At 40.5% G+C, this 27,691-nt stretch overlaps 1 protein-coding gene across 1 annotated transcript in view; it reads right to left on the bottom strand.

The window, feature by feature from the left end:
* Window positions 1–305: 305 nt before the first annotated feature.
* The window catches only part of EIF5A2 (eukaryotic translation initiation factor 5A2), a 338,905-nt gene continuing 311,519 nt past the window's right edge, over window positions 306–27,691 (bottom strand). Inside the window, exon 6 of the transcript XR_014023126.1 lies at window positions 306–401. The gene's annotated coding sequence lies outside the window, so the exon portion shown is untranslated. The remainder of the gene's footprint in view (window positions 402–27,691) is intronic.

The following is a 27,691-nucleotide window of genomic DNA, read 5'->3' on the forward strand; positions in this document are numbered from 1 at the left end:
CTTTTGCTTCTGGTGGGTTCTGGCACTTCCACTGGCTCTCTGTTGGCTAAAGTAGGTCATATGACTAAACCCAAAGTTACTGGGAGGGGATGTATCCTCTCCCATTGGAAGCAGGTGAGTCACATGGCAAGGGACAAGGTTGTGAAATATTCTCATAAAGGAAGATGTGACTAATTGAGTTGAGAACATCTCATTGAGCCCTTGGTATGTATGAGGCAAAGCAATTGTATTTTTCTTCTGAGACTTTTTCAGAAATAATCTGTTCACCTGAAACATGAGTTTAAAGAGAGTCTGAGGGCTGGGGATGTGGCTCAAGCGGTAGCGCGCTCGCCTGGCATGCGTGCGGCCCGGGTTCGATCCTCAGCACCACATACCAACAAAGATGTTGTGTCCGCCGAGAACTAAAAAATAAATATTAAAAATTCTCTCTCTCTCTCTCTCTCTCTCTCTCTCTCTCTCACTCTCTCTTAAAAAAAAAAAGAGAGTCTGATACGTTTATTCCTGTACTTCCACAATTAATTCTTTATAAAGATACAAATATTGATTTCCTTTAATGACCAGTTTAAATTAAAAATTCATCTGTTCCACACTGAGCAGAATAAAACAAAGAGAAATCAGTTTTATTTTGTTTACTTGGAATAAGTAATTCTTTAAAAATGCTTATGAGGATAGTTGATCTTTTCCTGGTCTGGGATGATATTTCTACTTAAGAAAAAAGAAAAGCTTCACCAGGCATTGTGGTGCATGCCTGTAATTCTAGCTACTCAGGAGGCGGAGGTGGGAGGATTTCAAGTTCAAAGCCAAACTCAGTAACTTAGCGAGGCTCTAAGCAACTTAGCAAGAACCTGTCTCAAAATAAAAAATAAATAGGGCTAGGGATGTAGCAGCCGGGGGTTCAATCCCCAGTACAAAAAAAAATGTTTCCCATTCTGTTTTAGTTTGTCAATCAGCCTATGTATTTGCCGGGAATTGTTGTGAAAATGCTCCCAAGAGAACATCTGGCATCTACATGGAGAAGCAAGGAGAAACTTGTTCAGAGATTTGGCTGTTACCATAGAACACTGTTGTTCTCTAAAGCCTCAGCCTGGGAGGGCATCACAGTGTGACATCAATTCTCCCCTCCTCTCTTCCCCTCTTCCACGGACCCCAGGTCCAGGGCCTCAGGTCCCTACTGGGGTCCATGGATCTCTGAATGTGTGGTGACAGCCTGAATCACTTTTCCCTTCCACTGATGCCAGTTTGGGTGCCTCAGGACCGTGCTTTGTTTCATGTGCTCTTTGCTGGACCTACAGTCACAGTCACAGAGCCAGAGCTCAGGAAACGGAAAAACTGCATTCATCAGATTTTTGTTGGGAAACTCTTCTTTTAGAAGGACAAAGAAAACCAGTTAAGTCTTTCATGCCACCAAAAAATATTTAATGAGTTACATTAGAATAATCTTCAAAGAAATGTTTAATGAGTTCCTACTGTGTGCTTCACTCAATGATAGCTATTATGGTCATAAAAGAAATTACTATGAGAATATCAAGAAGTTAGATGCAAGGTGGCTTCCGGGCTGCAGGTATCCTCTGTTCATCCTTTTGGATCTCTCACCAGTTCACCAGCTGTGTCCTGGGGACACAGCATGGAGCACATCAAAGGCTCCTTGCCCTTTGGCTGGATTGGTCAATGGGAGGATGAGCAAGCCATCAGGAAACTGGAAAAGAGGGAGGCTAGGTGTTTATCCCTAGCTGCCCCCTACTAGGTCAGTGTGGGTTGACCAGCTCCGTCCATTAGAGACCATGGTCCGTCTCAGGTGGCCTCTTTATATATTCCTTCTCTCTGGTCCTGATAATCCTTCATTCTCCTTGTCCTTTCAGGCAGCGGGTGCTACCCATGTGTCTAGCTCCTGCGACTGCAGTTTGCCTCCTAGTTTCTCTCTCTACTCCCACACCTTTGTATATAGTTCTTTTTATTAACTTGCCTCAAAATATCAATTTTGAGTAGGTGCTTCCTGATGGATCCTGTCTGATAACATGGGTATGTCCTGAGGGTAAGAAAGACCCAGGACAATCAACCATACTTTCTGCGGCTCCAGAGATATTGGGTTTGAACTCAGAACAATGAGATCTGGACTTTGACTCTGCTGCATGACCTCAAGTCTCTTAAAATCCCTGAGCTGCAATGTTTTCATCTGAATGATGAATATAATATGGAGTTAAGCATCTTTTATCCAAAATACTTAGGGCCAGAGGTATTTTGGCTTTCAAATGTTTTTGTGGGGATTGGGATATTCGCATAATGAGATATCTTGGGGATGGGATTCAACTCTAAACATGAAATTCATTTATATTTCATATATTCCTTATATACATGGGCAGAAGGTAACTTTTTTAATATTCATTTTTTAGTTGTAGTTGGACACAATACCTTTATTTCACTTATTTATTTTTATGTGGTGCTGAGGATCAAACCCAGGGTCCTGCTCGTCCCAGGCGAGCGCTCTACTACTGAGTCACAGCCCCAGCCCCCAGAAGGTAACTTTATACAATTTTTTTGGTGGACATGTGTTATGACTGTTTGCAGGGCTCCTCTTGAGAAAGTAGGAGAGAGAACCATTTCAGTTTAGAAAACTTTTGAATGAATGGCTGCTAACACATTACTTTTTTTTCCGGCTCACATTTGGCTAGCCAGAAAATTTAATTAGCTAGGAATATTTTCCAAGCATTCCAGTAATTGGGGATTTAACTGTATGCTTAAGTTTTTGGGAAAGAGGATGAGCCCACCCCATACATAGATCATTCCTAAAACACATAAAGATTTTTTTTTTGAGAGAGAGAAAGAGAGAGAGAGAGAGAGAGAGAGAGAGAGAGAGAGAGAGAGAGAGAGAGAGAGAGAGAGAATTTTAATATTTATTTTTTAGTTTTCGGCGGACACAACATCTTTGTTTTGTACGTAATGCTGAGGATGGAACCCGGGCTGCACGTACGCCAGGCGAGCGCGCTACCACTTAAGCCACATCCCCAGCCCCAACACATAAAGATTTTAAAGTTAACCTGTGAGAGGTGAGAGGGCTGTAGTAGGATGGGCATCTGATTGAAGGTCCTGTGGGACAAGCTATAGGTGAGACCTTCAGTAAGCCACAGCTTGCTAAAAGTTCTGTTTTCTCATTTAGAAAAATCATGATAATGACTGCCTTTTTGACACTACTGGGTTTCAAAGTGCAGTCATAGGTGATACCTAAGGTGGCTTTTTGCACAAAATTCTGATCTCAACTTCAAATACGATTTTAGAGGCCATTGTGTAATAGTGAGATCATAGGATGTTTGTGTTAGAGATCATCCAGCTTGGCACCTTCAAAGCCATGTGTCGTCACAATGTTGCGGAGCCTCCAGATACACCTCCTTGGGTGAGTGCCCACCTCAGCATGTCCTCACACTCAAGACAGAAACACCAACTGGACTCCTAAGATGCTGAAGGGAAAGCAGGCTTCAACCGAAAGGGCCTGACAAAATAGAGAAATGCTGTCCCATGTCACAGAGCTTCCTTCTGGGTTAGGGTCCTCTGACTGTTGGAACAAATAGCCATGTGCTCACTGGACTAAAACAAAGTAAGTTTGTCCTTTTACACCTCTGAGTATGAAGGGCTGTGTACCTTGTGGATGCTGTAGGGGACAGTCTGTTCCCATGGCTTTCACAGCTTCTAGAATCTAGAGCTACTTTCCTTGGCTCATTATCCTTTTCTTCATCTGAAAGCCCAGCAGCCTGAGATCTTGTCTCTGAATCCCTGCCTCTTTCTTATAAGGACCTTGTGGGGACATTACGCCCATCACTGAATCCAGGATAACCTCCCCATTTCAAGATCCCTAACTTAATCACCTCTGCAATGTCTCTTTGGGTAACGGTCACAAGTTCCAAAGATAGGAGTGGATATATCTGGGGGAACATTATGGAGCACGCACACCTTCTAAGAACCGTTCTTATCCCAAACATGTCTTTCTTCATATTTCCACACTCAGTAACAAACTGTCACCTCTCTCTTCTCTCTTTTCCTGAAAAACAAAATGGACTCAAGCTTTCTCTATATATTCTCTCCAAAACCATGTCTCTGATTAAAACAAAAACTTAACCCAAATGATAACTACTTACTGCCTCTCAAAAAATACCCACAGTAAGCTGGGCTCGGTGGTGCATGCCTGTAATCCCAGTGGTTCAAGAGGCTGAGGCAGGAGGATCATGAGTTCAAAGCCAGCCTCAGAAAAGGAGGCACTAAGCAATTTGGTGAGACCCTGTTTATAAATCAAATACAAAATAGGGCTGGGGATGTGGCTCAGTGGTCGAGTGCCCCTGAGTTCAATCTCCAGTACCAAAAAAAAAAAAAAAAAAAAAAAGAAAGAAAGAAAAATACCCACATTGGGTCATTTCAAGCTACTCTCAGAGGAGCAGCTCTGGAGCCTGAGCCCTGGCATGACTTACCCACGGCCATGCACAGGTGATGCCACATCTCCTCACAGCAACCCAACACTTTCCCTTCTCTCCATATTTAAGAAGGTCAGTGGAACAGCCTGTATTTTCTTTGTATGATATTGATCTCATGCAGGCATGGGATGATCTCATGAGATTAGTCATTTGCCCAGTTGTCTATGTGGTGATGTTCCTTTTAAATGTATTCCTTGTAGGAGGCGAGGGAAGAGAGAAAGGTGACATAATGTTCTTCAAAACACTTGCTAGTGACTTGGCCTCCCTGGGAATCTCCTCATCCCAATCTGGAGAAGCACGGCTCTAGCAGGAGTCTTCTAAGTGCATTTGCTTACATGATTAACCAGCTGGCTTCCCCAGGGTTGTTCAGGGAAAAATCCTTAAGTGATTGCATCCTGCAACTACTCACCCCTGATACGCTAAGTAGAGCTGCCCTTGTACGAAGCACCCTCCCAAATCAATAACTGCAATTTGGATGACTGATTTTGTGCCTCTGGGTTTGAAGCTCATATTGAAAACTACTTTTTTCCTCTGTTCCTCTTAACCCATACCAAGGCTTCTTTTGTACTTTGGGTTCAGCAGTTTTGAAGGATGGTCACCTGAGATTCCTTCCACTGACCCCAAAGAAAAATTCTAGTATTCTAGAGTCTGTACTTTAAACCAGATAATCTCAATGAGACCGATCCTTTGAGTTTTCAGAATGGCCATTTTACATGATACAACAAAAAACAGACAAATTGAATTTTAATTTTATTAATGGAGGTTATTATATGTGTTCTATGGCCTTTCAGTTCTCAATAAAGCCCGACTCCAACATGCCTAGCCCCACTCTGCTCTTGGCTTGTACTCTTCTCAAGACACATTTACCTTAAATATATAAATACTTATGATACATCTAGTAAATATCTGGCACTTTGTGTGAAAGATGCAGAGACAAAAAGAGGAATCAGATGGCCCTTGCCTGCCAAGAACTCTCTGTCTGGCTGGGGAAATAGTCATGAAGTGGCCATCCCACGTGAAACCAGCAGGTCAGCAGGTTTCTTTGCTAACAATACAACATCCCCCTTCTTAGCTTTCTTGTACTCTGAAACTATCCATATTTCCATGTTTCTTTGGGACTCAGCTCATATCCCTTATGTCATTAAATGTAGGTTAACCACCTGAGCCATCTCTTCTCTGACTTCCTATGGAATCTTCAACTCGAAATATACCCTTAAATTGCCTTGTGCAGAGCGTTAAACACTTGAGGGCTAAGATCTCCTGGTGTTGTATTGCAAACACAATGAAATCTAAAGTTCTTACCCTGGCCTCCAGAGCCCTGTACAGTCTGATGTCTACTGGATTTGAGTTGTCCATCTCCTTCCACCCTCACTCTGGATTCAATCACACTGACTTCCTTTCTGTTTCTGAAACATACTAAGCTCTCTTGTCTCAGAGACTTTGCACTTGCTCCCTCTCTCTGGAATTTCTTGCCCCTGGTCTTTGTATCATTTGCTCCTCTTGATTCTAGTCTTTGTAGAAATGTCACCCTGGCTGACATTTAGTTATTCTTGAGCTAAAAGTGGCCCTGGTCTTTTGTATACTTTCCCTGCCTCCCTCCCTCCCTTCCTTCCTTCCTTCCTTCCTTCCTCCTCCTCCTCCTTCATCTCTCTCTCCCCCCTCTCTCTTTCCATCCATTTGTTTTTGAGTTATTTATCTTGATTTGACACTTAGGTGACAATGCTTTGATTATTGTCTCCCCCTCTAGGCTGTAAGCTCCCTGAGGATAGGGATTTGTCTCATTCTTTGTTGACTCACCAGTGACTAGAGCAATTACTCACAGGAAGTAGGTAATCAACAAACATTTGTAGAATAAATGATTCCTCTATAGCCCTTAAAAGAGAGTTGAGCACAAAAAATGTATTCATGAAATGATATCACTTCCAATAGTAATTTTAAAAATCCCTGTTATCTTGAGACATCTATTGCAATATAAGATGGCTTTCTTTGATAACAATGTGCATAAAAATCACAGAACAAAAAATGTTAGAAATCATCTGGTCCAAGTCCCAGATCTGACAAATGAGAAAATTCTCTTTTCCTTGAATACTCCCACAAATTCTTTTGAGAAATGAGATTATCTAGAAATAATCATATCTAATTATAAATAATCATAAGGATTATGATTATTATATGCTTTTTATCCTTTTATAACCATTAAATCAAGGGAAGCCTGAGTTAAAAACCCACGACCTTATAATATTAAAATCTTTAATATTAAAATTTATTTAGATGTAGAGTTGTCCTTTTTGATGTAGAGATACCACTTGTCTCCTTGAAAACCTCAGGCTTTTACCCAGTCAGTGCAGTGAAAACCTTGTAAATCAAAGAGTATTCAACATAGAAGAGAAGGTATATTTTTTATCTTTAGTTTGTTTCATTTGTTTTCATCTGAGAGAAAAATAATTGAGATCTTTGACAGCCTGAAAATTTAAAACTTTTTTGAAAAATGGAGATGTACATTGCCCTGCAGGTGCACTGTTCATTTCTAGCTTCTGGAATCTTCTTTGAGGAGGCTACACTCAGGATTCACAGCCCAGGGAATTCCTCTCTGGAGGCAGGTCCCTGTCCTACTCATCCTGCCTCCCATCAGGAGCATCTTTCAATCTAACAGCTCACAGAAGAATACCAGACTTCACTTAGTGACTTTTAAATGAATTTCTACAAGCTATTCAACCAAGAAGTGCTTGCTTCCAAACTGTTGAGTTAAAAATCTTCCAGATTGCAAATTCTTAAGTTTGAGTGTATTTCTCACAGAGCACAGTAAGAAGCAACTGTTAATGCACATATAAATATGAACTAATACCTAAAAATACATCCATTATCACTAGAAATAATAAAACTTATTTTATTAAAGGAGACATTTTGAAATTATAAAGGTGGCAAATGTTAAAAAATAAAAATATATATTGCTTGTGAAGGGTCAAAGAAATTATTCTTCCATACATTGATAATAGGAATACATAAAATATATTTATATTTTATATAAATTATATATTTATATCTTTATGTGAATATATAATTTATATTTAAATTTTGGAGAGCAATTATATCCTGTAGAAATAATTAGGTGCAGAAAAAGGTTTTATTTAAGGATGTGTATTGTGATAGTATTTATATGGTGAAAGTCAGAGTGTCCAAAAATGGCAACACAGTTAAATGAATAAGACACATTAAGGGAATGAAACATGAAGCAATCATTGAAAAAATGTGGTTCTAAAATAATAGGGACATGAAAAATTACTCAAGATATATGAAATAAGTATGACAACACAGTATATAGAACTGAGGATAGCATAGGATCCAATTTTACTCTGAAATGTTAAAAGTGGGCGGTGGGGTGCACACCTGTAATCCCAGCGGCTGAGAGGATGAAGCAGGAGGACTGTGAGTTCAAATCCAGCCTTAGCAAGATGCTAAGCGATTCAGTGAGACCCTGTCTCTAAGTAAAATACAAAATAGACTGGGGATGTGGCTCAGTGGTTAAATTTCCCTGAGTTTAATCTCTGGCACACCCCCCCTGCCCCCAAAAAAGTGGGTGATAGGATTAGGAGTGATTTTTATTTTCATCTTTTCTATGTTTGGCATGTTTTCCTTTAAAATTAGAAAAAATTTCAGATAGTCTCTCTAACTTACAGTTTAACTTAAGATGGTACAAAAGTGATGTGCACCATACTTTGAAATTTGATCTTTGGGGGCTGTGATGAAGCTCAGTGATAGATCACTTGCCTAGGCTTGAGCAAGACCCTGGGCCTAGTCTTCAGCACTAAAAAAGCAAACACAAAATAAAATCCTTGACTTTTGCCAGGCTTCTGATATGTAGTAGAATACTCTCTTGTGACACTGGGTGGTGGCTGTGGCAGCAAGCTGTAGCTCCCAGTCAGTCATGTGATCACCTGGTAATCAACCAATCTCCACAGTGTACCATCTTGCTAAGCTATGATACTCAGCAGTTTAGGTGAATTAAATGCATTTTTTACTTATACTTCCAATTTATAGTGGGTTTATTGGAATGTGACCCATAGTGAGTCAAAAGCATCTGTATTTAATTAAGAAACAAAACAGGGCTAGGAATGCATGTTAGTGGTATAGTGCTTGCCTAGCATGGGTGAGGCCTTGGGTTCAACGCCCCATACCACAAAAATAAACAAACAAAACCAAACAGAAAACAGAAGCTCCTAGAAAAATGAGCATGTTTCTGCTCCTGACCATGAAGAAATATCCCAGTTTTTATAGTTATGCTTATATGCATCTCCATTCTGGCAAACTGATTTAGGATCTGTTCTCCCCACGGGGTTAGATTCACCAACATTATCATTATCATTCTTTTCACAATTTTTAGGCCAAGAGAAAGGTCTGTCTGACTTGGTTGCAGAATCACCAGGAGACTGGAGTGGAATTATTCCATTGCTACACAACTCTCAGGCCAACACCCTTCCTGGAAAGACAGCATCTACTCTTGAAGCCAATAACTCAGTTCCATGACCTTGGTTTCTCAAACTTGGTTTTCTTTCTATGTTGACTCTTCCAAAGACAACCAATTCTGATAATTTCTTGGGCTGTTCTAAGAATTTTAATTATTCTCAACAGTTCCATCTTACAAAACAAATAAGTAAAGCCCTCTCTTAACACCATGTCCTCCTTAGGCACTGCCACATACTGGCTACTGTCCTCCGGACCAACTCCCTTCTTCACACGTTGTCGGCCATTGGCCCTCTCCATTCTGCCTTCCATAACTCATTCTTCTGAGAGCATCAATAGTTTCCATTTTACTAAATCCAATGAACATATCTCAAGCTCTCGTCTCCCTCACGTGACCTATCAGAGCATCAATAAAGCAACAAAGTTGTTACTGTCCTCTTTTAAGTGCTCTCATTTCTTTTTTTTTAAAGAGAGAGAGAGAGAGGGAGAGAGAGAGAATTTTTAATATTTATTTTTTAGTTTTCGGCGGACACAACATCTTTGCTTGTATGTGGTGCTGAGGATCGAACCCGGGCCGCATGCATGCCAGGCGAGCGCGCTACTGCTTAAGCCACATCCCCAGCCCCATTTTTTTTTTAAATATTTACTCTTTAGTTTTAGGTGGACACATATCTTTATTTTATATTTATGTGGTGCTGAGGTTTGAACCCAGGGCCTCATGCATGCTAGGCAAACGCTTTACCACTGAGCCACAATCCCAGCCCTCTCATTTCTTGACTAAGAGATTTGGGCTCCATCTCAGCAGTGAGAGCCCGGGGTTGGATGTGTGTGCTCATGTTCAAGGCTGATCACCTTATATCTTTCTTTTAAGACTATGTCATTGTGATCTTTTTCTTCTTCAGTATATTAGGGTTACAATGGCTGTTGGGAAGAATACAACCTCTAGAAGATCCTTACTGCTGGCACAGTTGCAGTCCTTCAAATGGAATCACATGAGTATGCAGAGGACAGTATGATGAGACACCATTCAAACATTTTGCCAGGATACCAGGAAGATCTTTGCTGAAAAGAGTGACCTTCAAGGGGAGAAAAAAGGCCATCTAAATGGTCTTTAATTCAAGAGAGAATCTACTTGTCAAAGTTGAACAAGAATAAGAATATCTCTTGAAGTCAAGGATCAGATAGTTTACAAACTTGCAGGTCTATCTGGACCATTTGGTCATCTCTGTACCTTGGCCCAAGCTCTGAGAGTGTTTGAGATGTGAGACTCAGTTTGAATTGTAAAGTACCGTTGCCAAACACGGCAGGTGGACCTGTTGCCCTTCTTTTGGACCCTTCCAGAAGAGAAGGCCATGATGCCTGGTGTCAGGCATCAGCCCAAGAAGAGCCCCTTTTATTGTGTCTGCATTGAAGAGATTCTTGAGCTCCTGGCCCTCTCTGCAAGAAGCACAGTCTTTCTTGGGTCAAAGGGTTGGGAAAGGGGATGGACGAAATGCATCTCGAATTTCAACAACTGAAGAGTATCCCAGCAAACAAATCTCCATGTTCAGGGGCTGGTATTGAAAGTGCTTAATTTGTCTTGTCCATCATAGACAAGAGCACAGAGTATAAGTTCTCCTTGCCTGTGGTCTGTGTCTGGCCAGGGCCTCCATCCCATTCATTTAGTGAGAAATCTCCAAATAAAAAGGGGGTAAACTCCCTTTGGGACACATTGTAGGACTGATATAGCCTCCTTATTATTTTGAATTTTGGGTCTTAAATTTTGTTGCAAATAGACAAAGGATAAAATGAAACAAAAGAGAGTCTTTTTTTGTGAATTTAATACTTGAGAGAGAAGACTGGAATCACAGTGCTTAAAAAGAGATCTTCCTTCTCCTTTTTGAAAGTGGGTGGGTATTGAACTGTGGTGCTCTACCACTGAGAAATATCCCCACTTTTAAACTTATTTTTTATTTTGAGACATTTGCTAAGTTGCTCTCACTAAGTTGCTGAGGCTGGCCTCAAACTTGTGATCCTCTTGCCTCAGCTTCCTGAGTGGATGGGAATCACAGGTGTGTACCTCCACACCTGACCTCCCTCTCTGTCTTTTATGGTTACACTCCTGAGATAGAAACATTTGCTGATCCCCTCCTGTGTACCAGATGCTGTCCATATCTTGACATAGGTGGCCTTCACCTAAATAGCAGCATGACTTTATGTCATGCTTACCATGTATTGGGCACAATTTCAACGGATTCATATAAAGTCTTACAATAACCTTAAGAAATATATTGGTGTTAACCACCCTCAAACTAAAAATGAAGAAACTGAGGCACAGAGCAGTTAAAGCACTTGAGGAAAGCCGTGCAGTTCCTGAGGGCAGAGGTGGGATATGAATCCAGGTGGTGTAGCTCCTAGGATTGGGCTCATGGGGGCAGTAATGCCCAGATGACTTCCTGTGATGAAAATGTTTTCCATGGCGTTCAATATGGCAGCCTTGTACAACCACCTGTGGCCTCGGAGCACTTAAAATGTGGCTAAGAACTGAAGAACTGAATTGTAAATTTTATTTAATTTTAAGTACAGGCATACCATGAGATATTGTGAGATTGCTTCCAGATCACTGCAATAAAAGTGAGTCACATGAGTTTTTTTGGTTTCCCAGTGCATCTATAAGTTGTGATTACACTATACTCTAGCCTATTAAGTGTGAAATAGCATTATATCTAAAAAGAAACCAATGTGCACTCCTTAATGAGAAATACCTAATTGCTAAGAAGTGCTAACAATCACCTGAACTATTGGAAAAATGGTGCCGATAGACTCAGCTGGAGGCAGGGTTGCCACAAACCTTCAATTTATGAAAAATGCAATATCTATGAAGCACAACAAAGCAAGCAATAAAAGGGGGCATGCCTGTAATTTAAATTTAAATAGCCACATGTGCCCAGTGGCTATTGTACCGGATGGCACAACTTAGGTCTGTGCTTAATAACTTCAGAAATAACATTGGAAGAGTGGATGGTATCCTGAACGGAGGACACTGAGGGTCAGGACATTTGGACAGTTGATCCACACCTCTGAAGACAGTCTCTAGAACTCTGGCCACCAGCGCTGCCTGTCCCACCCCCATCCCACCTGTAATCCATTCTCTTCATCTCTTTCCACAGAGGAAAGCATATCTTTCCTCCTTTGCTCTTATCCAGCAGTCTTTTTCCCTTCCTCTATTATTAACATAGTAATAGTAGAACAGCCCTTTGTGACAGACTGCATGCTACATGCGTGGGGGCCGTGGGATGTCCCTGTTAATGGGCCAAATTGGAAAAGTTCAACTTGATATTAAGTGGCATATTTATCTTAACATCCTCAGGGCTTATCCCAGGCTATTCTTCTGTTGTCTCTTTCTTGATTAATCTTTCCTCTACCCTATCCCAAATCTTCCTTCATTTGGAATAAATATGTGCCATATAGATAAAATAGTTTTGGCTAACGTACTGAAGCTATTTCTACCTCACACTTGGCATTTAATTTGAAGTTTCCTCTCCTCTGCCAAGAGACCTTCTTTCTATTAGGTTCACATCATTATTATTATTATTATTCTAGAACAAAATCATTTATGATTGGGGAGACTGTCACCTTTTCCTAAGCAATATTTGGAATAAACCAACTTTATGGTAATCCACATCAAGCCAAGCAAGTGTGTTGTACCGAGTAGCCTCTCAGTGACTGTTAACACCAAGTCACCTTCCTCTGCCTTCCTTTAGCGACTTAGGACTAACCTCAGTAGGAAACTTCACTGTGACCACTGGGAAAACAGAACTCGGTTCAACCAGGAAAAGCCAAATTCCGATACTGGTACATCCAGGCTTAAAGCACCCAGGCAATTCCTTATGGCCAGAGAAATGAAGGAATTCTGCTACTTTGTCAGATAACAGCCTGCCCATCTAGTCACAAAGTGCAATTGCTGTATTATCTGGAAACAAAGACTCACCCAGCTCCCAGACAGACCAGCAAGAATCTCATGTTACCTGGTGGGGAGCAGCACACCAATGTTTCCAGTGACCTGGAAAGTACAGCCTGTTGGAAAGCAGCAGGAGGAAGTGACTGTGGAGGACTCTCTTTTAGAACAGCAAAAACATGGTCAGAAAGAGCATTTGTGGGTAGGTCTCCTTAATGCCGCCAATTCCCTTGTGATATATATTGGAGTGGGAGGTTCTCAAAGGAAGACTGACCTATGTCAGTACAGCCAAACTGCTAGTATTTAAAAAAAATTCAGAAGCTTGATATCAATTAGTGTTACCATTTCCAGGGACTTGTTTAGAGAGATCAGTCAGTTCCTATGGCAGAATGAACAGTGAAAGAGAAAAGGATAAGAAGACATCTCAGGGCTGGGGTTGTGACTCAGCGGCAGAGCGCATGCCTCGCACATATGAGGCACTGGGTTGGATCCTCAGCACCACATAAAAATGAGCAAGTAAAATAAAAGTATTGTATCCATTATAAGTTAAAATAATATTTTCCCAAGGTATATAATCCACCCTGTGCTTTTAAATAGAAGTTCTTTCCATTTCCAAGCAATCCGACCTCCTGGAACATCCTGATATAAAACCGTGCCTGTTCCTTGGTGCCAACACAAAGCACTCTGTGGGGTGGTCCCTCACACGGATGGACAGCTGGCTGGAGAAGGTTATTTGGGCCAATCATTGTTTTCTACCTACAGACTGGACTGGACTGGGTACTGCCAGGGAGAGCTATAGCACCACGGACACTCTAACAGGCAGGTGGATGACGGACAGATCTTCTTGGTTTGTTAAGACAGCCCCTCAGGTGTTCACAGCCCTGGTATACTGTTAGAATCACCAGGGGAACTTTTGAAAATAACAGTGTCCAGTCCTATTCCTAAGATATGAATATTTAATTGGTTTGAGTAGAAACTCAGCATGAGGAACATGAGAAGCCTCCTAGGTGATTCCCATGTGCACCGAGGGATGGGGCACCTAGACGGAGACCCCTTCTCTTCTACGCTCTCTCTTCCTCCTCCTCCTCTTTCTCTGCTCTTCCTTTCCCCCTTCTTTCTTCTCCTTTTCCTCTTCCTCCCAACCCCTGCTATATCTTGCAGACTCTATGAACCAAAGGGTGTCACTTCCACTTTGGAAAGGGACTGTTTTGCTTTCTCTTATGAACATGGAGATATTTTCCATCTCCAATAAACAAATCAATATATTCCAACTGTAAAAAATTTCAGACAATTTAGGGAGGTCTCGAAAAGAAAATGAAAACTACTCATAACTTTCCACTAGAGATAAGAACTGTTAATATGTTGGTGTTTGGCTTTTTTAGAACATTTTATACAACTATCGCAATATCTAGATATTATTTGATGCCCCTTTTTTCCATTTAATATATCAGAGATGTCATATATCCAAGATAGAATATATACATCTACATCATCTTAAAGAGTGACAGGGTTGCTCATTTGAAGTATATTCAACAATGGTTAAATCTCCTTTTAATGGAAATTGAAGCTAGTCTCATTACTTTGCTCTTATGAGCAATGCTGCAGATGACATATAGTTCCCGAGGCTGAGTTCCTAGAAGTGGAATAACCAAGAAACTGAAGGAGCTTTAAATTCTCCTACCCTGAGCTTCTAAGTATTTTAGTGTGCATAAGAAATCACCTGAGAATCTTATTAAAATGCAATTTCTGCCTCTAGTAGTTGTAGGATGGAGCCCAAGGTTCCACATTTCTAAGAAGCTTCCAGAAGATGCTTCCATCTGTGGGTTGGTCTGTATCTAGCAGCAAGGCTCTTCAGCTGTTCCAGCTGCCCGTTTTGCCCTTAACCTAACCTACTCTTGCCTACTTCAGTACCTCAGAATTATCTGGGAATATTAAAAAAAAAAGCATAAATGTTACTCCTTGGATTCTTCCACAGAGCTTTTGAATCCACATATCTGGGACTGGGGTCCAAGAATTAATATTTTAAAGAAAACCATTTGAGCAGATTCTTGCAATTGCCACTGAGTCAGCTCTTACTAACTTTCCAGGCCTCACTTTGAACATGGCATCTGACCTCTGAATGAGTTTTGCTTATCCCACCTCTACAAAGTTGTATAGCACCCTGTACTTTTCCTCGGAAGCACTTCATGTGTTAGATTAGCTAATTGTGTCATTAATTATTAGTGTTTGTGTCTCTTTCAGTCTCTGAATTCCCTGAGGACTGTGTCTGTCTTCAGCCCTATAGTGTCCCTGGTGCCAAGCCAGGGCATGCTGGCAAGTAGGTAGGACTCAGGACACAGGGTGAATAAACACGTAGACATGTCTTATAAAGCACTCTGCAAATATCCACATTCAATTATCATAAGCCTGTAAGACAGGAGGGACAGATGTTAATATCTCCAAATTATAGATTAAAAAATGGGAGGCTTAGAGAGAGAAAATGACCTGTTCAATGTTAACACTCTGTTCAGACTTGAAGGCTGGTCCTTTGAGCCCCAGACTAGATCTCTCTGCCTCTCTCCAGGCTGCCCATCTACAGCTCTTTCACTGAGTCCACGTTGAGGAAATTTGCTTAAACACCCCAATGTGACACTTATTATGATCTCAGAAATTAAAAATGCTAACAGCCGTCCCCATCTGACATCCTGGGGAGAGGCACTTAGCTTAAACAGTGACATGGCCTTTGAAAATAAACAGTGGTTCCCCTGGTCACCTCCTCGGCTTACTTTTTTAATATGAGCAAGGGAGAAAATGTACTTAGATCAATCAGCTAAAAACCACCTTTGCTCAAAGCTGTGGAGGTGTGAGAACCTGAATCCATGAGAACTGGAAAGCAACTTAAGCTCTCTACAAGGAATCTTTATAATTCCAGGGGCAGAAGCCAGATGGGTGAAAGCATTAGTCTAGGGAAACGATGAAAGCTGTAGCTACTTGGCTTTACCTGTCTGTAATTTTATGCGCAGAGGGGAAAAGATGGAGCCCTAGGGCTATAATTATAGGCTGATTGTGACTAGGCATGTGTGTATAATGAAGGGTTGATCTGAAAGTAGGTCAATGGTCGTAATTCTATTAGCCTGTTGTCACCCTTTTAATAGCATTTCAAATGTGATGGGGCATCACACCCATCCCCATCCTGAAGTGAAATCCATAGATAATATAACCAACTCTCACCATTATTTAGGAAAAATCAATATAGTGCACTCACGGTAGCATGAAGAACTAGAAGGCAATTAATTAATAATAAAAAAAATGCTCTTCCAGCTGTAAATGCCCAAGTGCAAAATAATGAAGTACTTAAACTTGCATCTAGGCACAGAATCACTGTGGTCTCAATAGCCACCAATGATTAAGTTGTGGGGTGTTGGTGGGTCATGATTACTGGCAAGGGCTGGTGGATGAAGTGACTTTCTAAAATGGTAAATGATTGCTGTAAACTTCCAAACTAAACCTAATGCTGTCTTTCCTCGATTTGTATGTTCAGTTGTCTTTCTGAAAAATTCAGCACATATAAATTTTAAAACTTCAGGAATAATACACATCCTCCAAAATTTGCCTTTTAAATTAAAACACATCATTGAGTGTTTTTAGAGTCATGCGACTATTACAATAATCTGATTTCAGCAAAATTTTATCACTCCAAAAGGAAACCCATAGTCCTGAGCAGTGACTCCCCGCTTGGACTGTCTTCTGACTCCTGGCAACATTAATTTACTTCCTGTATTCATGGATTTGCTTAATTTGGACATTTCCTATACATGCAATAATATAATAAATATGTGGCCTTTTGGACTTCACTTGCCATAATGTTGTCAATATGGATGATCATCATATCATTATCATCATCATCATCATCATTGTTGAAGCAACAATCAAGGGTGGTAGTTCTCTAATGCAGGAAAGTCTTTTGGTTCCATAAAGAGAGATGCAGTTTAAAATACAAATTCCCCATGTGAGATATTCAAGGGCAGAGGTCATGACTGGTGGAAGATGGCAGAAGCTATGGAGACATGAGGAAGCCCTAATGTTTAAAAGGAGTCATAGTGCTGGGATCTCTGAAAAGACAGCAGGAGGGAGGATAAGCTTGTGGAGTGGCAGCTACTATGTTTAAGTGACTTGCTTACAAACATTGGTACTAGGTCAACCATAATCACCAACCCCCCTGTTTTAGCCCTGGTGCCCAGCCACTGTTAAAAAAATAAAAATAAATTTTTGCATGGTTTGACATTTTAAGATTAGTATTCCTCACCCCCTCCACCCCAATTAATAGATGCCAATTAGAAAAATCTTAAGAAACATGGCTAAATAAAACAAGCAATGCCAATCATCATGAATTCCACTGCCTATGGATGGCACCATGAATGTTTGGTGTATATGCTTCCAGTAACTTTGTTTCTCTTCAGTATTTTCAACCTCTCCTTGGTGTAACTCTGAGAGTCATTTGTTAGGGAAAACTGCAAATTCTGAGCTATAAAAGAAAATAAAAGGCAATAGCAAGAGAAGGGAAAGACAAGAATTATTGAGAGGTTTGCCAGCTCTTCTCTGTTCAGGGACTGTGCTGGGCATGGTTAAGTGTGATGAGGGTATTTATTCTATTGCATCTTCCACTGCACAGCCATGACGTCAGTAATGCAATTCACAATGATCAGAATGAAATAATCCATGAGTCAGACAGCAGCTCCTGGCGTGTTAAGCTAAGGAGAAATGGTTTTGTAGGGGGGGGGGTTATTAATTCAACATTTTCTTCTCTGGGTTTGTGTTTCATTTATTCAATACATAGTCCAGGGGCCATATTGACAGTGTGCTGTAACTGATGTTGCACATTTCTTTCTGATGCTGGGAGGCTCCTCCTTCTCCACAAATAGCTACCGCAAGGCCTTTGCAAGGCAAGAGGCTCTTCTCTACCCTCAGGCTTCATGAGCCAGCTTCCCCACCACTACAGTCACAGCCTATCTGACCTCTTCTTTCAGTCCTTGCCTCCCATTCTGTGCTCCATGGCAGATGCTCCTCCTAAAGCCCAGCTCTGGTTATTACTGCTTTGCAACAACACCCTATTGCAAAGAGAAGGAAGTTCATACCCTTAGCAGTTTCTTTTACCTTTGCAGCCTTACATTTGCTTACTTGAAGTTGGTTCCAGTGCAAAGTAATCTCTAAAGAGGTTGCCAAGCATTTTGAAAAAGAATATTGCTTGTTTAACTAATTGTAAAATTCAGGGAGTGTAAAGAAGAAAATAATAATCACCCATAGCTCAGTGTCTAGAATTAGCCACTGATAACATTTTGGTGCAAAATGGTCCCCTATAATGCACAAACTATACATAAATATTGCATCTGCTATTTTCACTTATTTTAATATGGATATTTGCTCAGATCACTAACATATCCTTATAAAATATGATTAAAATGGCTGTTAAATGTTCCATTATATATTTGTGCCATAACTAATGTAATCATTCATCAATTGTTGGTTTTGTTAGACATTTAGGTTTCTATAAAATTTCCACTATTATAAATAATGTTCCAATGAACTTATCTGCATATAAATCTTTGATCACAGTTTTGGGGTTTGCTTAGAAGTTTTTTCAGAGATGGCACCTTACAACTCTTCTCCCCATTACTTTAATAATTGGCATGCTTGTATTTAATCTACCTATTAAATGTGCATTTACCCTGTGCAAACTGTCACAAAGTTCTGCCATATTGGATGCACTACACATGGTAGCTGAATTAAGACAACTTATTTCCTTGAGCCTCAGTTTCATCATATGTGAGATGAAAAGATTGAATGTCACTTTGAAAAGTTACATTTTCAGGGTTTTGTGCCATCTAAGATATGATATTCAGATCTTAGATGGGTTGTGATTACAGCCCATTTTTTACTTGGGTAACTAATTTCCTATGGGGCTCAGATGATCTGTAGCCTGTACTAGACTGGAATTTAGTCTAGAGGCAACACAGTGAGGTGGAAAGTGTGATGAGAGTATTTATTCTATTATCCTTACCCAAGCTTCAATTTCCCATGTGAACTTGGGCAAGTATTTCAGCCTTTCTGGAATACAGGTCTTCCTTTGTAAACAGCACTAATTGTGCCTACATTCAGGGTTGGTGGGAGGACTAAATGGGATAATGCATACAGGGCTCCTTGTAAGAAAAGGGCTTTAATTGTCACAGCTCTTACAGTAATGCTCATTTCACTACATCACTTGGGAATCATGTGACCAGAAGGATCACAAAATAGCTGGAAAAACCAGGGCTATTCTTTGAGGAGGGTATTAATCCTCTTTTTCAATGTCACCACATGAGCCTATTTTCTGCATGTGTATTTGAATAGCAGAATCTAGACACAGAGCCTATGAGGCATCTCCCCCACCCCAAATCTAGAGAACTAGGTATTGATTTTCCCTAGCATAGACAGACACACTGAAAGAAGCCAATTCATTGATTTTTCAGGTGAATTATATGAAGGTCTTCATTATCCCACTGAAATAGCCTACCAGGCCCAGGCCCTCCTCAGCTCATCATGACCTTTGTAATGAAAGTAATAATAAATGAATAAAATGTGAGACTCAGTTAAAAGTAATTTTCATGAGGCCTTTTTGTCCCTGTGGAATTTCTCTCTCTTGCCCCTGTCTCTGTGTCCTAATCCGTCGGAAGAATGGACCCGGTTTCCTGTGGGTTCTCACTATCTGTGCTCTCCAGTGGTTTCCCAGTGGATCATGGGGCACAATTTTCCTAGTGCATTTCTGTGGTAACTCTCTGCCTTTTGCGGGGAGGTGGAAGGTGGGGAGGATGAATCCATTGATCCCTTTGCCAGGTATGGGCCCTCCAGGACTTAATGGGATCTATTCTGGGGATCCACTGGTAAGGTCATACTTCACAGTGTGGAGCTTATTTTTCCAGAATTCACATGGTGGTTGGCTGTTCTGCTGTCCAGCTGAGACGGAGTCATCAGGGGGGACGCAGGAAGCAGAGGCAGAGCTGGCCCAGCAGAGGAGGCCAAGTGTTGATGGGGAGCGCTGGGGCAAGTTATAGGTAAGGTGCTTGCGGCCCAGGTGTTGGGTGTTGCCTGGATCCCTGCTGGGTTGTACCTCAGAGGAAAGGGCAGCCATGCTCAGGGCTCCCCACTGGGCTAGCTAGCTCTGCCTTGGTGTCTGACTCCTGGATCCCCAGGATTATTCTGAGCAGCTGGAATAGGATGGGGATGTGAATTTTTATATTGACAAACAGATAAAGAAATTTTGGGAGAAATGTCAAACTGACTGGATTAGCACAGACCTTATGTTTATTATTAGTAATATGCATCCTTTGGACTTTGTTTGGCGTGGAGAGCTTGTTTGTTAACAGGGGAGCACAGCTACTCATATATCCTTGACCAAAGAATGGTCCTCATCTATTGGGTGCATGCAGCTTTGGGAGGGACACACGTGGAGTGGTGAGGGAGGAAGAGACACCCATGTAGCCAGCCAGATCAACTGAATCAACTCTGGTGAGCAATGGGGTGACAGATACTACAGTCAGCTACCCTCCCACCCAAGAGATATCCTTTGGAACAAGACATTCCTGTGCCAGATTTCTGCTTCTACCACTTACTAGTTTCATGGCCTTGGGCAGGTCCCTCCATGTCCTCAAGTTTTCATTCATTTTGTCAACTGTAAATTGCACGGCAGAATAGCACTTGTCTTACTGTGTTGCGAGCAGCTATATGAAATAATACATACAGTGCTTAGCCCTGTCCAGGCACACTGGAAGTGCTGAAAAACACACCCAAACAAAGCCCCAAACCAAACATTTTATTATTTAAAATAATAAAATCAGGAAATTTTCAATCAGATCTTATTTGTAATTCTTCCTATCATGTAATTACATCATGATCCTAAAAATAGTACAATTGGAATTGGCCAATTTTGTTACCTAGAATAGTTTAATTTCATCCATTAACATTTTAAAACATCCTGATCCAAGATCAGTAGAGTGGAGGAGGGGGTTTGAGAGGAAGGGAGGAGAGGAGGGCATGGGGGAAGTACTGAAATCTACCAAATTAGGCTATGTTCCCATATAAACATGCTACAGTGAATCTCGTGTGTGTGTGTGTGTGTGTGTGTGTGTGTGTGTGTGTGGGGGGGGGGGGGTTATAATGCACTAATTAAAATAACAATCACAATAACAGAAGGGAGATTAGTAGAGCAGAACAAGTGAATGGGGAGGAAGGAGGAGAGAGAAAGGGAAGTACTGGTGAATGAAATTGATCAAGTTATGTTATGTGCACATATGAATATGGCATAATGAATCCCACTATTATGTATAATTATAATGCACCAATGAAAATATAAAAATATTCTGATTCTGTGTCAGATACTATCCTGGGTTCTGAAGCATGAGATGAGAGGGACCAGGTTCTTTCCCTCAGAAATCTCATACACAGTTCCTTGTAGCCTATGTAGGAGAGATGTTATTAGATTGGGAGATGTGGACCCGAAGGTAGTGGTAGGGGTTAAGAGTGGAGATCTGGTGCCCAGCTTCGCTGTTGGAATCCTAGCTCTATCATGGACCAGTTGTGCGGCCTTGTTACTTGAGCTCCACATCTCTGTGTGATATTTTCCATTTGTAAAATGGAGTAGTAATAACATTGTTTTAGTCAGCTTTTTTGCTTCTGTGACCAAAAGATCTGACAAGAACAGCACAGAAGAGGAAAAGTTTATTTTGGCTCACAGTTTCAGAGGTACGGTCCATGGTCAGTCAACTCCATAGCTCTGGGCCCAAGATGAGGTAGAATGTCATGGGCAGAAGGGCATGATTAGGAAGGCAGTTCAGGACATGACAACCAGGAAGCAGAGACAGCTCCACTCACCAGAGACAAAATATAAATCCGAAAGACACTCCTATTGATCTACTTCCTCCATTCACACCATACCTGCCTATAGTCATCACCCAGTTAATCCATATCAGTGAATTAATCCACCAATTAGGTTAGAGCTCTGTAATCTAACCTTTTCACCTCTGAACTTTTCTGTACATGAGATTTTGGGGGGAACACCTTATATCTGAACCCTAACCAACATCTTCCCCAAAAGCATCATTGTAAGGAGTTTTAAAATGAGATGATTTCTGGAAAGTGTTTAGAAAATGGAAGCATATAATATGTTATGGTTGTCATTGAGAGTCAAGGACCTTGAATTCTTAGATTTCTCCTTGAATAGTTTCATGGCCCTGAAAAAAGATCATATTTCTCTATTAAAAGGCAATGAGGGAGGTTGATAAATCACTGGACTGATGGGTCCTGACTATCAAGGGGGAAATTGGGATATACTCACTAGGGGCAAGGGGAGTTTGTCTGGAAGAAGGAAGTGCCCTGGGGCATCTCAGCATTCCCATACCCTGAGGTTGAAGGCAATGGAAATTGCTTCATCCCAGTCCAAGAGAACAACTGTAAACCATTCTCAGCTTGAAAAATTCAAGGACAAGGAAGGAAGGGTTGATGCAAGGAACATATCTGGATGGCATATTCCAATATGTTGCTGCAGCTATCAGTAGGAAGCATGCTAAACATTGGAATATTCTGCCTGGGGGTAACCAGAAACAACCATGGGAATAACCCAACACACCCATAGGCCTAATCAATGAATGTTGAGCTCAGCACCAATTTAAACCGAAAGCAGGAGACTACCACAGCAGCATTCAAGGACACCCCAACAAGACTGATCACCCTGTCTTCATAGGAGGATGCTGACCCACCAGCCTCTTATCTGAGTCTGTTGGAAGGAACAACCGAACCACGTCCACCTTTCGGCTAGAAGAAGTCACATGGCCTTGTAGGTACTCTGGGATTTGTAGTTATCCCTGGGTTTGACTATAACTATTAGCTGAAGTGTTCACCGTATTTTAACATCTATGTGATTGTATTGGAATTATAGCTGTGTGATGTTAGTGTTAATATATGCATTGCACGGAAAGACAATCCACCTCTGAGTTATCATTCAAGTAAGCCACCTGCGACATGATTACCCAAGTTTCCCTTCAGATTTATAATTCTCGAGTTCTAAGTCCCCATTCTACTTCTCCCTTGTTGGGTGTTGTATGCCAAGGTATCTGGGCAAATAACCAATTTTATTTTTTCAGATCACCATGGTCGATGTGAATAGTTCAGTAATAAGACCATGTGGCTAAAGTTCAAATAGGAAACATGCCCACTTCATATGGAAAATGTCAAATGACAGAGTTAAACATGATGTTTTTCCTACAATGTCATTCTATATGGAGAATTACTAAGTTGGATTTCAATGACAGGGCTTTTTTGCTGGCTATAAATATAAGGTTATAGTATAAAAATGGTTTGTTTAAGCTTCTCCTTACACCTAAGCAGAAGGGGGTGGTAATTCCTTCCTGTTTTAATAGTGCTTAGTACTGGTATAAATGGTTCTTTCTCTGTGCAGCTCTGCTCAACTGAAGGATGTGAGCTGCTGATTTCCATGCTAGTAACTGGTTGGCTTGATGACTATATTGGGAAGTTTCTATAGGAATCCAATTGCATGGAAGTCCATTTCATAAAACCACATGTGACAAGCAGTTCTTTCTAAACTTGTAGCCTACAAAATTACTAGTTAATATATTTGTATTAATTGTTGTTATAATACTGGTAGAGGACTTATTTAAATAGTGCATTAGTGGTTACAAAGGGTTGTCTCAACTTCTAGATTAACACAGGAGGAAAATACAGAATTCAATTTTTTCTCTTTCAAAAGGTGGCTTGTACTAAATGAAAACTGATTAAGTTTTTGTAAGATTGCCTTAAGTTATTGTATGGATTGCCTTCTGGGTACCAGAAGAGATGCATTTCTCTCAATCAGTAGGACTAATTGATTTCAGAAATATAATGCTATCCCATTTCTTTAAAAAAGTTTCTTTTTACTAAAAATGTTAATACTTGCCTTTATGGAAAATGTATTAAGTGGAAAAAAAACTAGCACCTTAATGTACCTACGGTTACATCCATTATAAAATTATTTTTATGTAAGAAATGTACTATTCACAGAGGTATTTTTTTGCTCATTTCTCTCTCTGGGAAATTTATTTTAACCTCTGAATACTCATTAGTTTGCATTATTCCAGAAAGGAATATTGATTCATCCATGTTCTAATTAAAAGCTATAGATAGATTTTTTTTAATTTACCAATTCTAATACTTGGGTTTAAAAACAAGCCATTTTATACAACTGAAAACATACAATTTTCTTTCTCCCTTTCCCTCTTTTTTCCTCCCTTGAACTTAGGAGGCCACTCTGTGATTGGCTTTATTAAGTGGGACATCAATCTCACACGATGTATAATTAGCAACCAAATTGAACCAAACACTTTCAGTCCATTGGCCTTTCAGAGGGGAGAGGGACTGGCTCAGTCTTTGCCCCGTCTGGCCTGGCTGAAGTATTCTCCAGTTAGGTGATTTCTTCAGGTTCTATAATGCAGGCATTGTTTTTTATCAAATGTTTTTGGAAAGACACAGCAGTATTATCTTTTTTCTCATCAGTGATTTCATAAGAAATGAGTGACTAAAAGCATTATCCTGACTAAATTCCCTTCTTACATTAGCTATTGGAATGAAAACAAAACAGCACAAGAGGTCGACATTTGCCTTCATAATTTTAGCATCTTTAATAGTAGGTTCAGGGAAACCTAGCTTGATGGGAAAGAAAGACTCCTTTCTGCATTTAGGATTCTGTAAGCAGAATGTTAAGTGTAAATAGCTGTAAATCTCCTTGACACCATAATAAACCAACTATAAAAGGTGGTGGTTGGAAGTAGAGAAAGAAGGAAAAGCCACAGACCCAGAAAAGACACAATCAAAGCATATAATTAACAAAAGATTTTTTTTATAAATAAGATGCATTATAAAATATCTACAGATGTATAAGAAAAAAAGTAAACACAGTGGAAAATGGGCAATGGTTAGGAACAAGCAATTTGCTAAACAGGAAATCCACGTGGTTGAAAAAATATGAAAAGATCTGCACACATATAAAGAATAAACACATGAAAAGACCTCATGAATAATCAGACATACAAATTAAGCCCATTTGAAGTTATTTCAGATCCATTATTTAAACAACAATGGTAGAATCTGCTAACACTAGGTGTTGGTGAAGATGTGCAGAAGCAGGCACTGCCTTCTCCTCAGATACCCTCATAATGTGCGTCACACAGGATCAAGGTTTTGGTTCATGGAAAATAATAGCAATAGCAGAAAGTGGCCTGGCATTTGCAATTGCTCTCAATAACTGAGGAGAGCCAGGTTCAATGTCACACACTTGTAATCCCAGCTACTCAGGAGGCTGAGGCAGGAGGATCACAAGGTAGAGAACAGCCTGGGCAATTTGGCAAGACCTTGTCTTAAAATAAAAAGGGCAGGGGGTATAGTTAATGTAACTCAGTGTAGAATGACCCTGGGTTTAATCCCCAGTGTGACTAAAAGAAACTTTTAAATCAATTTTTAAACATTTATTTTTTAGTTGTAGATGGACACAATACCTTTATTTTTGTATGGTGCTGAGGATGGAACCCAGTGCCTCATGCACGGTAGGTGAGTGCTCTACCTCTAGGCCACAACCCCAGTCCTTAAATTAATTTTTAAAGAAGGAAAATTTTAAGCATAGCTGAACAGTGCTTTTTTAAATTTTCTAATGAAAAGTAATACTGAGTGGAGAAGGGATTGAGAGGGAGGGAGGGAAAGAGGGAGGAAGGAAGGGCATGGGAAGTACTGGGGAATGAAATCTATCAAGTTATGCATGTCCACTATAAATATACCACAATGAATCCCACTTGTGTATATAATATATTAATTATAATAATAATAATATAGTAATAGAAGGGAGATGAGAAGAACAGAGCAAGCAGATCAGGGAGAGGGAGGAGGGGCGGGAACAGGAAGGTACTGGGGAAGGAGACTGATTTTGTTACGTGCAGGTACAAATAGAGTACAATGAATCCCACTCTTACATATAATTATAATGTACCTTTCTTCATTCTCTGGGCCTCAGCGTAGGCCCCACGACTGTCAGCTCCCTGAGGACACAGTCCGTGTTTCAACCTTTTCCAGAGTTAATATAGAACCTGGCAACCTTCTTGCAACTAATATTTGTTAATTGATCCTCAGATGCCCCAGTTTAGGCAATTGCTATGTTATATCTTCATAATGAACTGTTTCAGCTGTGTTCTGCTGAAACAGAATTGACCGGATAACTCAAGGCTCCATTCCTGCTGGAATGTCATAGATAGAGCCCTGAATGAAGAGTTAGAAACCTAGAATTTTAAAGACTGATCCTTTTAGAAAAACTGTGTGTCTTCAGACAAATTGTTCTACCTTTCTGAACAGGTTTGTTGACAAAATGCAGATAGTACATCTGCTCTGCTTAGCCCGCAGCACTGTAACAAGGATTAATGACAAATGCCATAGGGAAGGAAACGTGGCAAACATGCTGACAGGCTATCCACTGGGTGCTGCTGAAAATAAATTGTTCATGGACCAGGACACGGTAAACCACACAGGCAGTGACGAGATTTCCCGGTTCTCCCCGGAAAACATTGCTTATCCTGGCATTGTCTTGCCTTACTGCAAGAAACGTGGTTCTTACCTGTCAAATCCCTTTAATGGTCACCATGCCTACTAAGGAAACCTATGAATGTTCTTTTTAATTTTTTTTAACTCATACATATGAACTTAAAAGTTGTACCTATTTTAGGGGTACACGTGATGTTTCAATATCTGTATACATTGTATAGCATTTAAATTAGGATAAAGATACCTATCTCCTCAAACATTTATCAGTTCTTTACGGTGAAATATTCAAAAGCCTTTCTTCTAGCTTTTTTCTTTTTTATATTTATTTTTCAGTTGTAGTTGGACACAATACCTTTATTTATTTATTTTGATGTGATGTTGAGGATCGAACCCAGCCCCTCTCACATGCTAGGTGAGCGCTCTACCACTGAGCCACAACCCCAGCCCCTCCTAGATTTTTGAAATAGACAATTATCACTGCCTGGAGCCACCTTACTGCGCAATGGCACCCCAGAACTTATGACTCTAAACTATAACTTATGGTCCATAGATCAACCTCTACATCCCTCCCCATTCACACTCTTCCCCCCTCCTCTGGTAACCACTCTTGTAGTCTCAACATTTTTAGATTCTGCATGAGTGAGGTCATGTGGCATTTTGTCTTTCTGTGCCTGTCTTATTTCACTTAACATAATGATCTACAGTTCAATCTATATTTGCCACAAATGATAGGATTCCCTTCCTTATTATGGCTGAACAGTATCCCATTGTGTAAATGTACCACATTTTCTCTATCTATTCATCAGCTGAGGGACCCTTGGTTGATTCCATTTTCTTGGTTATGGTGAATAGTGCTACAATAAACATGGGAGTGTAGATGTCTCTCTTTTTTAGGGGAGGGGGTTGAACTCAGGGGCACTTGACCACTGAGCCACATCCCCAACCTTATTTTGTATTTTATTTAGAGACAGGGTCTCACGAGTTGCTTAGTGCCTCCCTGTTGCTGAGGCTGACTTTTGAACTTTTGATCCTCCTGCCTCAGCCTCCGGACCCACTAGGAGGCTTACAGGTGTGCACCACTGTACCCAGTGCAGATGTCTCTTTAACATACTGACTTCATGTCCTATTGATACTCAAGTGACTTGGAGGAAATTGCCCTTTTTGATGGTTTAACTCAAGTAATTACATCAAATATCAACTCTCCTATCAACCAATATTTTTATATTAAAAAAATACAGCCTTGGCCACCACA

Source organism: Spermophilus citellus, assembly GCF_964194105.1.
Source record: "Spermophilus citellus genome assembly, chromosome: 7".
Lineage (NCBI taxonomy): Eukaryota > Metazoa > Chordata > Mammalia > Rodentia > Sciuridae > Spermophilus > Spermophilus citellus.